Here is a 10244-nt window from a genome sequence, read left to right on the forward strand (position 1 = left end):
AAATAAACAAAATGCAGAACTTTATTTCTTCTGGCACAAAAGTCTCCCACTGTGATTTTGGTCCTACATGATTTAAAAAATAAATAAATCTACATAAAGTTTAAAAAGCCCTTTTTTAAATATTCTGTTCATAAACTTTTAAAGAAATTGAAAATTTGGATTTGAAGAATTTATCAAAGGAGACAAATAATTTTTCCTCATAAATAATCTTTTAAGCCTTGCCTACAGCCTCCTGCGCTTGTTCCTCTTACTTGTAGGAAGTCTGATCTGATGCTACAACAGAAATCACCAGAAATTTTATTTTTTTATGAATATTTTGTATGCAGGATAGAAAGGCAAAGAGGTTAATTTGTAAATTAGAAAATCTTTAGGAAAAATGCAATCTGGGTGAGAGATTTATTTCTGCAGAAATCAGAAACAAACGAGGTTAAAAAAAAAAAAAAAAAAGAAATGGTCCACATTTTCAATTAGTAAATGAGATTTTAGTCATGAGCATGGACATCTAAACACTAACAAGTAAAAAGATCTTTTCAAAGATTAATGATTTTAAACATTGTTTATTTCTTATTATAAGTAAATGAGGTTTGAGCGGTTGTGTTGTGGAGTTGTGTAGAAACAAAAATATGTCCAGACTTACAAAACACAAAATGTTTGAGAGCAAATTAAAAACCTTTAGGATAAATCTTTAATAGAAATTACAGCATCTTGTAACGACACAAACTGAACTGTTTTTGTCATATGTGGGATGTTTTGTGTATTATTATTATATTTTAAAGAATGTTGCCATTCTAGAAATGTTAGATTATCATTTCTGATTAGCTGAAGTGAGTAATCCCATCAGGGTGCAGGGGATTTGTTGGAGCTCAGAGTTAATAGTCTATTGTTGTTTTGTTTTTCATGATACGCAGAGAATCTGGACTTCCGGGCAGATTGATGTGTCAGCGTGCCGACTAAATATATATCTTATATTACAGTTATCAGAAAAAACACAACCTGTTGATGTGCTGTCACACAAACAGGTGTGGTAACACCAAACACTTCCTGAAGTCTGTGCACACGTGTGGAAATAAGACGGAAAATGAAGCGAAAACCAAACAAACCAACAGTAAAGCTTCTGATAAATCAGATGAACCCAGACTATTAGGACAGACAACACGTTCCTGAATGCTGCTTCAGATTGTGTCCTTTCACAACAAGATGAAGAGATTAGTCATTTTTTTATTCATGTCTGTGAGCATGTAGTCATTTATCTGCTGTGTTAGCAAATTCTCATGAAGATTCTTCATTCAAGGTGGCTGCATGTTGGAGCAGCTCTGTTCCGTTCACTCTGAGATATTGCTTTTGAAAATGTTATTCTTCTTTTTTTCTTGATGTAAATCACTTTTTTGGACCATTATTTCCTCTGGTATCAGATGCTGTGCAGCAGGAAGGATTTTTACAGAAACCCTTTTTTACTTTTGGACATTTTGTTATGATGCGTAACCATGACAACAAGTGTTAAATGCAAAGAACCCTGAAGTCCAGTAATGGCCAGAACCAAGCAGACCGCCCGTAAATCAACCGGAGGGAAAGCTCCCAGGAAGCAGCGGCGGCGGAGTGAAGAAACCTCACCGCTACAGGCTCGGTACCGTGGCTCTCAGGGAGATCCACCACTACCACCAAGCTGCTCATCCGGACGCTGCCCTTCCAGCACCTGGTCCGGGAGACCGCCCAGGACTTCAAGACCTGAGCTTCCAGAGCTCGGCCGTCATGGCTCCGCAGGAGGCCAGCGAGGCTCACCTGGTGGGACTCTTTGAGGACACCAGGACCGAGGACACATCGGGACAGACCGCTACAAGAGACCCTTCCTGCCCACAGCCATCAGCATCTATAACAACTCAATTCAATTCAAAAATACTTCATTAATCCCAAAGGGAAATTAAATGTTGACGTAGCTCATTTAAATCAAGGAGTTATTACAGATGGTGATGGGTGTGGGCAGGAAAGATCTCCTCCATTTTACAGCTAATCTGGAGAAGCCTTTGACTAAAGAGACTCATTTTTCCGATGACGGTCTGTGAAGAGGATGGTCAGGGTTGTCCATGATTTCCTTGATTTTATGCAAAATCCTTCTTTGCATCATCATCTCCAGAGGTTCCACAGTCATCCCCAGAACAGAACCAGCCTTCTTTATCAGGTTGTTGAGCCTTTTTAGGTCCCTGGCTCTGATGCTGATGGCAGAGGAGATGACACTCTCAACAACAGACTTATAGAAGATCTGCAACATCTTGCTGGAAACCTTGAAGGATCTAAGCTTCCTCAAGAAGTACAGTCTTCTTCTAAGTAACTCTTTAACGAAACCAGGATTATGAGCTGCAACAACATTTAATTTCCCTTTGGGATTAATAAAGTATCCTTTATACTTGATGCGTCTCAACAGTTGATTAACTTTAGGAGTCAGCCTAATTCAAGATGGCTGCCACAGCTAATCAACTTTAGCTAAAACAGGTAACCCATTCATTTTTACAGATACTGAGCTAAAGTTTGATCTGGTAGTAGCTGAGAACCATCATCAATCGGATCTTCTTAGATCACGTGAAAACGGCTACACTCCATCCCTTCTCATTAAAACCTGATTTTAGTTTAACTGTCTAACATAGCAGGTAATATGCATTCCTTCAAGGAAGGCTAGATCTTTTATTACTGGTGTAAAAACCCCTGACAGTTTGAGATGTGTAAACTTCCACTGATACCCTGCAGTAACAAAGCAGAAATGCTCTGCTTGTTTGAATAAAGCCACACAGACATGTTAACAAGGTTAAAACTTTGATTTCTACTTGGGGCAACCTTCAAAGTCACTCACCTGTGAAATACTACAACCAAAATATCATCTTTCATAAAGACAGAAGGAAAAAAACAGGTCCTGGATTTCATCTGGTCTATTATATCCAGACCCGAAGTTACCGAGCCTCGGCTGAGTAACTGCTGGGTCCGATACTGATCTGAGGTCAGATCGAAGCTACTTCACCGGAAAGATTAAGGTTAAGATTCGGGAAGTAGTAAGCTGATTTTAAATCCTAGCCTGAGGGGTTTCTTCCACACTTTTGCATCATGCTATTTATGTATGAGACGGGTGAGGAGGAGAGCACTGGTAGCAGCGGCAGCAACGATCCTGAGCCGCTGTCTGTCTCTCTGTCTTGGTGTTATGCTGAGAGATTACCCCCTGATGGAGAAGAAATCCTGTGCCAAGAAGATAAGAACTCCGTCCACGTGCACGCTCGTACAAACTCGCACGCCGCACTTTTTGGTGCAGCCAGCGACGGAGCTCTGTTCTCTATGTGCTTGTATGTATGAATCTTTAACAAGCTCCTCACATGTATGATCACTGGGTTTTTTTCAGGTCTTTTCATTTCTTTTTTTGGTTTACATATTTCATCTTAAAAAAGGCAAGAGCAAACAGAGGAAGTAGTTACAATCTCATAAGTTATACATTATTTCATTACTTCATACAGGATACTTTGTGTCAGCATCAACTGAAGGATCTAATCTTTGCTACCGGGCTCATTATTCTTTAATTAGCACTGATACGCCCAACCAAAGGAGCGCAGATCAATTCGACTTCTAATAAACCGAGCTGATGCACTGCTAGTTCTTTCTTCATTTGTTTTAAATTAAATCAATGTCTATCCAAAATCATTTAGTCATTAAATAAGCATCAAAGAGCATTTGAGGCAGTAATCTGTAACTTTTTTTAAATTAAATAAATCCAAACTTTGCATTTATCACTGTTAGTTGTCAGACATCACTGAAAAGCCCCGAGTGGATTCTGTTAGCTGTTCCTGAGTCAGTTCCTGAACTTCTGATTAAAAAAAAAGGTACTCTTTGCAAACTATGAAATCAAACTTATAAAAGGTTATCCTGAACTGCATCAAACGGTGCAGTTTAAAAGAGTTTACTCCAGTCGTTTTCCAGATAATAAAATTTCGAAATGCAGGTCTGCACTCAATGTAAACAAAGCGCTTTTATCTGCACACTTTTCTCAACAAATCTGAGCGTAAATGTGTACCACTGCATCAAAATTATCGGAGTTCTCAATTCCACGGGCGTCGCCATTGTTGACCTATTTTCAGCCACTTCGGCTGGTTCTTCAGGTAAACAAACACGTGGTAAATATCAAATTTTGCTTACAAGAAAACAAAAAGTGCGAATTTTGTGTTTTAATTTATGATTTTTTCCCCCAAATCGCTCTTTATGACATTATAGCGAGTACCTTTCAGATTGTAGAAGGTTTTCAAACAACTCTGCAGCACTCGCTCGTTAATAATTAACGAGACGTGGACGTAGAAGGAGGAGACGGTGGATCAGAGGACGTCTGGTACCAAACCTACAAGCATCAGACCTCATGCTCAAACTTGGGAGTACTGCTTTTATTTTTATTTTCTTTTATTACTTTAGATTTAGGGTCACTATTTAAAATCTTCTCTTTGATCGTTGCACATTGAGAGTACTTGGTTAAGCTTAGTTAATAAATATACTTTGATAAAAAATGGCAGAAACAGAATAAATCGTATTTTATAATGAAAAGCATCAGTTTCATGTTGCTATAGCAACAGAAGCGGATGCAGCTGGAAACGCGGTAGGAAACCCCGCATGTCCAAAAGTGACACTTTACAGAAGCCCCCCCACCCCGATGCATCAGAGTTTAACCAACAGCAGAGTCTGACGGGTTGGGAGTGGGCCAAGTTTTTTACAAAATGTGCCAAAAATAACAACAGCAACAACAACGGAGTGGGCAAATAAAACCGAAGCCACTGCCACCACGTCCTTGAAAATCAGACACATTTAAAAGGAGTTTTCATGATTACTCTACGAACACCGAAGACGTAAACCAGCTTAGACAACACTATACTTGTTCTATACGTTTTCTAAACATACGTCTGGAAAAGTGTTGTTTTAAATCAATGTTGCTTGTGTTTAAGAGCACTAAGCAGCTCTGGATGATTGAATACATTTCTGCTGCTCAAATAAAAATTTAAATATCGTATCAAAGGCTGAATGGGTCGTGGACTCTGGCTATTTGTGAAGGCAGTTAAACTTTCCCAGAGAAGACAATAAAGTGGATAAATTGTATCGCAATGCATCAGTTTGCATTGTTTCACATCATGTTGTTATTATATGGTTTTGTTTTCTCATTACTTTGCATCATATATTGTATCATGTATCATATATTACACTACATCATTACTGCATTACAGTATTTAAGATGCTCAAAAGACCGGAGTATTTATTTTATACTAAATGTGATATAAAAACCAGATGTAGTGTTCTATATACGAGAAAATGAAAGTGTTTAATAAACCTTCACTTCAGGTTTTTTGTCTGAACACGTTTGGAAAAACAAATCAAATGTTTTTTTTTTGTTTGTTTCTATTTTAAATCTATGAATCTTTAGGATCACAGCAGGTAAATATGCTGCTGTTGAGTGCAGAGTGTCATAAAGCTGCTGTTCTCCTTTTATTAGCCATCTAATCTGCATCCCGACTTCTGTAGCTTAAAATTTTAGAAGTTATTCAGAGACGGGACTGAAATAGAACTGGTCTGGTTTTCTGTGCTGGAACAACAACAAAGGCAATTAAGGATTTGAAAGCAGGATTACAAATTCTGACGTCACCCTTTGGGGCAGAAATAGCAGCTGCGACGAGCTGCAAAACTGACTAAAACAGTGGATGTGATGCCGTTTTACAGCTGACACTCATCAGGAACAGTTTTCAGATCTCAGCTTTTATGATGAAACCAAAGACACCAAAATAGTAATAAGAAAACTAACTGGTTTAGAAAAATAAACATTTATTTTATCACTATTAGTAGGAGTGACTGCCAAAGGAATGAACAGCAAATTAAATTAAACCAAACCAAAAACACTGAAGAGAATTCAGTGAAATAAATCTGTTCTGTAGTCATAGAAACTTTCATTGAATTATGAGTCTCCTCTCACAACATTCAACATGTTGCAACCGGACGCCTCACCTCCCTTCAGACTTCGTCACCCCCTCACGTGATCGGCGTGATCGGTCTCAGCCTGAACTAATGTCTTCAACACCCTCTTAAGAAGGCAGCTTTGACTCTAAGCTGGCTTGACAAGTGTCAGAAACGGAGGCCTTCGCACTTGTGGCAACTGCCGAGTCGCGGCGGGACACGAGCAGACAAATCCCTCCTCTAAACGATCGTTTGGTTTCAACCGAGAGGACGTCAGCGAGTCAAAGGCTGCTCAGCTGTTTGGAAAACAGTGATTTAAGATAAACAGAACAGAACTAATCCAGTGGATGTAATGATAGATTTGGATGGGAACTAAGTGAATTTAAAGGCTTGTGTATATGCAAGTATTTGATATGCAATTAAGTCAGTTGAATCCAATCTTTAGTGCCTGCACTTCTCATACACTGTGGGGAATTGGACGACGTAAGAGTCTCTTCTAAGAGTGCCCGATCTAATTTATTTTAGTTACACTTGTGAAATAAACTGATTTATTTCATGCCACTCTCTGATATCCAATCAGACAGTTGTTGTGTTGACTTTATTTGCAGAATAGATCAAATGTAGCCAAAAACCTCGTGAGAACCAATCAACTTTGGAAGTGCACTTCACAGAATGTGAGTTTTTTAATATCTTATTTATAAGATAATCACAGAGGAGGAGCAGCGTTCGTAAACAGACAGCAAAATAAAAACATCTGTGTTAATTAATCAGTGACTTCTTGAGGATGAATGAGATCCTTCATGTCTTTCTGTCAGTTTTCTGCTAACATCACAGCCATGTAACTCCGCTCAAAGATTTCAAGTGACATTTGCTGCAATAATTTACATATCAAGACATAAGAAAATCCTCACAGACCCTTCAGTTTACATAAACAAAATCTAAAGTGAACAAAAAAAAAAAACGAGATTACGCTGTCATTTTTGTTTAAACCAAATTCTAATCTAATCTAAAATGCCTTCATCTATTTTCGATCACTTATTCGTGGTTTGGTCACAGAAACAACAGATCCAGGAAGGAAGCCCTGACATCCCACTTTTCCAACATATTCCCAGGACAAATATATAATCCCCCAGGTGAGTTCTGGGTTTACTCGGTCTCCTCCCAGCAGGATGTGCCTGAACCTCCTCAGCTGACTCCTTTGGATGCAGAAGAGCAGCATCTCCGACCAGATGATGGAGCGCCTCACCTTACCCATCTTCAGCTCCTTTCCGTCACTCCTATCTGGGATCTCATTCTTTCAATGATCCACACCTCATGACCATAGGTGAAAGCTTGAACTTAGACAGCCCATTAAACTGAGATCTTTGCCTTTTAACTCAGCTCTTTCTTCACAAGCCGAAGCAACCGAGACGAGGCCCCGAACCGTCACACCATCTCTCGCACCATCACTTGTCAACCAGACTCCAAGATACAAGCCAAAATGCAGAAACGGTGAAGGGAAATCCGTCCACCTAGCAGCACCGAGTGCTGTTATTTAAATGCACTTAACTGACCAACAGTGGGAGGTTTTCGATCAAAGCAGGAGGAAAGAAATCAGCAACAAGCTTAGAGGAACAACTGTTGCTGCCCATCAATCTGGAAAGGGGTTAGAAGGCCATTTCCAGACTATCCATCATTCCACAGTGAGAACAAATATTCACAAATGGAAAACAGCTGGAAAACTTCCAGCATTTTCCCCCTGAAGTCAGTCTGTGCAGTGAAATTGTAACAAAAGAAAAAGAAGAGCTGCTTCACATTCTGTAAACACCTCTTAAATCACATCTGATGTTCACATTCTTCACAGTACATTAAAAAAAATATACAAATATATCTTTAGGACAGATTTTTCCTGTTTTTTATTATGGCAGCTTCAGTTTACTAAATCTTCAGCTGTTCTCTTTTCAGGGATCTCCACAGCGAGTCCTCATCCTCCATCTAACTCTGTCCTCACTCCATGTCCTCTCCAACTGCATCCATACATGTCCTCTTTGTCTCTAACATTCTTCTGTCCCTCCTCTGGACATGTCCAAACCATCTCTAACTTTATCTCCCAGTCCTTCAACCTGTGCTCCTCTGATGACCTCATTCCTGATCCTGTCCGTCCTCGTCCCTCCCAAGGAGAACCTCAACATCTTCAGCTCTGACACTTCCTGTCCTGTCTCCTGTCTTTTTGTCTCCAAACCAGACAACATGGCTGCTCTCACCGCTGTCTTGTAAACCTTTCCTTTGACCTTTGCTGCCACCCTTTTGTGACAACTCCTGAAACTTTTCTCCATCAACTCAAACTGTCAGCACGGTGGTGGAGAGGTGATGATTTGGGCTCATTTTCAGCCACAGGACCGGAGCTCCTTACAGCCATTGAGTCAACCATAAACTTCTCTGTAGATCAAAAGATTCTTGGGTCAAATGTGAGGCTGTCTGTCTCGACAGCTGAAGCTTGGACCAAACTGGGTCAGGATGCAACAGAACAATGATCCCAAACACAGCAGCTGATCTACAACAGAAAGGCTCAAAAAGAAAAGAATAAAAATGTTGCGTTTACCCAGACGAGGTCCAGATCTGAACCTAATTAAAAAAAACTGAGATAGGACACTTATAAAGATCACGCAGAAGATTAATAGTTCAGATTAATCGTGTTAAAGTGAAGTCCAGAAGCTACAGAACCACAGGGACTGCTTCATGTTTTGACTTTAAATTTGTCAAATAAACAATGACAGTGTTATATAACCCAGGAAGGACCAAATATATATATTTTTAATAATAAAAGAAGCTAAAATTTTAGATAATATGCTCAATCAGTATTTAGAAAAATCTTATGCTTTTATTTTTTGTAAATTGAAGTTTTGTAAAATACTTTTCTGGACTTCCCATTCTATCAGTTAAAATGCTGACCCACATTAGGAAGTCTCTGACGTGTTTGTGCAAAAAAAAAAATTAAAAAATGATTTAAGATAGCAAGATAAAATACAAGCCTGGAAGGCAACTTAAATCTGCAGAGGCTAGCCAACTTCAGTTCAAAGAACGAAGGTAAAATGGCTTTTAGTCTTTCTTGTGTTCAGTTTTAAATCAGCCATCACCGGAGTTTGGGTATAATAAATATATATATATAGAATATAGAATATAGCTCAGTTTACCAAAACCATGGTTCTCTTTTCCATTGTTTTTAAATCAATAAGTTCATTTTAAATATCTCACGACATCTGCTCTAAACTTGCCTACACTTGTACCAAACACGTCTCGACTTTGCTCTCTTATTGTCCAATTTATTTCCTGCTACCATTTTAAATTAGGTCATAATGATGCTTTTAGCAAAATACACAACATAATATTACATTGATTTTATTGTCAGTCTCTCCTTTTAATGTTTTAATGCCTTTTCTCACTCTGAACTTAATGTGGAGAACTTTGAAATGTGTTCGTTTATGAAATTATCGTAAAACCTGTTGACAGAAAGAATTCAGTTTGTTCTTTGTTTTATTTTTAATTTTTTTTAACTTCTTGCAGATTTTGGAGCCATGGGCTGAGTTAACCGAAGATGGTGAACCAACCACACCCCAAACAAACAAAAAGCATCCATTAGTTTATGTTGCAATAACATCAGGTAAATTTTTTTTAAAGAGTTTAATTTTCTGCCTTTTTTCTTAGACTTTTGTTTCGCTTTGAGAGTTTGAACTTCCCAGCTTGGCAGGCCTCTGGAGACCCATCCAACACTTGACTGTGATTATGAACCCTGCAGGGGACAAGCTGCTGGAACATAAGTGAAATTTATATGTGACAATATATTCTCTGCAAGACCCCGCTGTTGTCATGAGCCTAAATTTACTGCCTTTCACCATGACTGGTTTTAGAGTTATACTGAAGATCTAAGGTCGTGTTTTCAAGGGTGGTGCAGGCTGACACTACCTGAATTTCAATGAATGAAGAAGAAAGAAAATTTCTTCTCTCCATGGAAGTGAAATGAGGTGAGAAATGTGTTCTAAATATATTTAAAACATTTCAAATCTGTGTTGCTGCCTGTAAAAAACAAACAACAAAAAAAGGCATTGTATTTAGTAAAAGGCTGATGTCTTTGGAAAAAGAAGAAGAAAAAAAAAGGGTAGTAATACATACAGGTGCTGGTCATAAAATTAGAATATCATGAAAAAGTAGATTGATTTCAGTAATTCCATTTAAAAAGTGAAACTTGTATATTATATTCATACATTACATACAAACTCATATATTTCAAATGTTTATTTCGTTTAATTTTG

The 10244-nt window shown here is 38.4% G+C and overlaps 1 protein-coding gene across 1 annotated transcript in view; it reads right to left on the reverse strand.

Moving 5' to 3' along the window:
* Positions 1 to 10244, reverse strand: part of LOC108243296 (thrombospondin type-1 domain-containing protein 7A) — a 209459-nt gene that overhangs the window by 90104 nt on the left and 109111 nt on the right. The gene's annotated exons all lie outside the window — the stretch shown is intronic.

Source organism: Kryptolebias marmoratus, linkage group LG16 (genome assembly GCF_001649575.2).
Source record: "Kryptolebias marmoratus isolate JLee-2015 linkage group LG16, ASM164957v2, whole genome shotgun sequence".
NCBI classification, from domain to species: Eukaryota; Metazoa; Chordata; class Actinopteri; order Cyprinodontiformes; family Rivulidae; genus Kryptolebias; species Kryptolebias marmoratus.